The sequence below is a fragment of the Clinocottus analis genome, unplaced genomic scaffold (assembly GCF_023055335.1).
Source record: "Clinocottus analis isolate CAN_PGR_092001 unplaced genomic scaffold, fCliAna1.0.p SCAF_81, whole genome shotgun sequence".
NCBI classification, from domain to species: domain Eukaryota; kingdom Metazoa; phylum Chordata; class Actinopteri; order Perciformes; family Cottidae; genus Clinocottus; species Clinocottus analis.
In genome coordinates, this window is record NW_027176242.1 from 7501 (window position 1) to 10000 (window position 2500).

General features: G+C 48.6%; 1 long non-coding RNA gene across 1 annotated transcript in view; it reads right to left on the bottom strand.

The window, feature by feature from the left end:
• The window catches only part of LOC137780669 (uncharacterized), an 18895-nt gene that overhangs the window by 7491 nt on the left and 8904 nt on the right, over positions 1–2500 (bottom strand). The gene's annotated exons all lie outside the window — the stretch shown is intronic.

Genomic DNA, 2500 nt, shown 5'->3' on the forward strand with positions numbered 1-2500 from the left:
ATGTCAAAGTCTGCTCTCCAAACCTCCGATCCTGAAGAGAGTCCGGACTCGTTTTACCACCTCTTCAAAATAAAAGCTTTAATACAGCTGAAGAGACCGTTCCAGTTTAGGGGTTCATGGGTCTGAGGTCCTGGACCCGCAGACCGAGGTCCTTGCCTGGCAGCCTCTCGACCCCCTAGACCCCTAGACCCCTAGACCCTCTGCACCCTTCAGACCTCTGGACCCTTTGGACCTCCAGACCACATGACCAGTGGGTCCTGACTGTCTCCCCACATCCCCTCCTCTTCCTCCTCTTCCTCCTCCTCTCTTTCCTCTCTTCCTCCTTCTCTTCCTCCTCCTCTCTTTCCTCTCTTCCTCCTCCTCTCTTTCCTCTCTTCCTCCTCCTCTCTTCCTCTCCTCCTGTCCTCCTCCTCCTCCTTCTCTCCTCTCTTCCTCCTCTTCCTCCTCCTCCTCCTCCTTCTCTCCTCTCTTCCTCCTCTTCCTCCTCCTCTCTTCCTCCTCTTCCTCCTCCTCCTCCTCCTTCTCTCCTCTCTTCCTCCTCTTCCTCCTCCTCTCTTCCTCCTCCTCTCTTCCTCCTCTTCCTCCTCTTCCTCCTCCTCTCTTCCTCTTCTCCTCCTCCTCCTCCTCCTCCTCTCTTCCTCCTCCTCTCTTCCCTCTCTTCCTCTTCTCCTCCTCCTCCTCCTCCTCCTCCTCAGACAGTCGGCACTAGTTTGTGTTCAGGCGGAAGGATCTTAGTTCTGTGTGACGGTGATGAGGTTCATGAGATCAAACACTCAGTTAAACTACAGAAGCTACAGTCTGCATTAGCATTAGGCACATGCCTTCACACACACACACACACACACACACACACACACACACACTCACACTCACACTCACACTCACACACACACACACACACACTAAGAGGTGGGGGTTCTCCAGTCGGGGGATAAAGAGGGAATCAGAGGAGGTTGAATCTTATCAGATTAAATCCAAAAACAGACGAACCCCCAACCAAGTAGTCACACACACACACACACACACACACACACACACACACACACACACACACACACACACACACACACACACACACACGATTAACCCCTTTAGCCTTTGTCTCAGAATCGAGGCCACGTCTACATTGTTTATCTTGTGTCAGTCAGTAAATAATGTTTTAACACAAGTAATACAATTACAACATGTATTAATACATGTATTACAACATGTATTAATACATGGAGTACAACATGTATTAATACATGGAGTACAACATGTAATAATACATGTTGTACTCCATGTATTAATACATGTTGTACAACATGTATTAATACATGGAGTACAACATGTATTAATACATGGAGTACAACATGTATTAATACATGGAGTACAACATGTATTAATACATGTAACAATACATGTTTTAATACATGTAGTACAACATGTATTAATACATGTAACAATACATGTTTTAATACATGTATTGTTACTTGTTTGATAAATGAAGAAGCAGCTCTTCTAGCTCTTCAAGGCTTCTTGTGTACTTGTATACTTGTACTTGTATACTTGTACTTGTACATTTGGCTCTTTTGGCTCAGACGCTGCCGACAGATTAAAACTGTTTCTGCCAAATCTTCAACGACATCTTTAAATCTCACGTTCCATCCTGCCAAATAAAAACAAACACCCGAAAAAACACTTTCACACCAACTCCCACGATGCACTTGGGACGCGCCGCGCAGGAGAGCGAGGCCCAGCAGGAGCTCCAGAGGAGGTCCAGAGGAGGTCCAGAGGAGCTCCAGAGGAGGTCCAGAGGAGGTCCAGAGCAGGTCCAGAGGAGGAGCTCCAGAGGAGGTCCAGAGGAGGTCCAGAGGAGGTCCAGAGCAGGTCCAGAGGAGCTCCAGAGCAGGTCCAGAGCAGGTCCAGAGGAGGTCCAGAGGAGCTCCAGAGCAGGTCCAGAGCAGGTCCAGAGGAGCTCCAGAGGAGGAGCTCCAGAGGAGGAGGTCCAGAGGAGGAGCTCCAGAGGAGGAGGTCCAGAGGAGGTCCAGAGCAGGTCCAGAGCAGGTCCAGAGGAGGTCCAGAGGAGGCCGCGCTGCTCTGGACCCTGTTCACATGTACAGGCTCTGTACCGCCGTGACCTGGCTCTCTCCTCTCTACGTACCGGCGAGTTCTTTTAAAACTCTTATTCTCAGTCTCGTGACGGAGAGACGGGCCTGGCTAATAGCTGAAGACAACATACAGAAACTCGGAGCTGACTAAACGGTTTGAATGGCGATGTTTCCAAAGTTCCAAATCTCATCTCTCTTTTGGTGATGGCCGAAATAAAAAACAAGATGGCGACGCTCTACTTGCCGAGCTGGAGGCTTCAGAGGTCATCAAACCCCTGAACCTTTGTTCAAATTGACGAATATGACATATTATTATATAAAAAAAGGTTATGAGGCGATTGAGAGTAGGGAGACGTCTGAAGAACAGAGAAGAAGACGACAGACCCGCGCGTCTTTAAAACCAGAGAAGA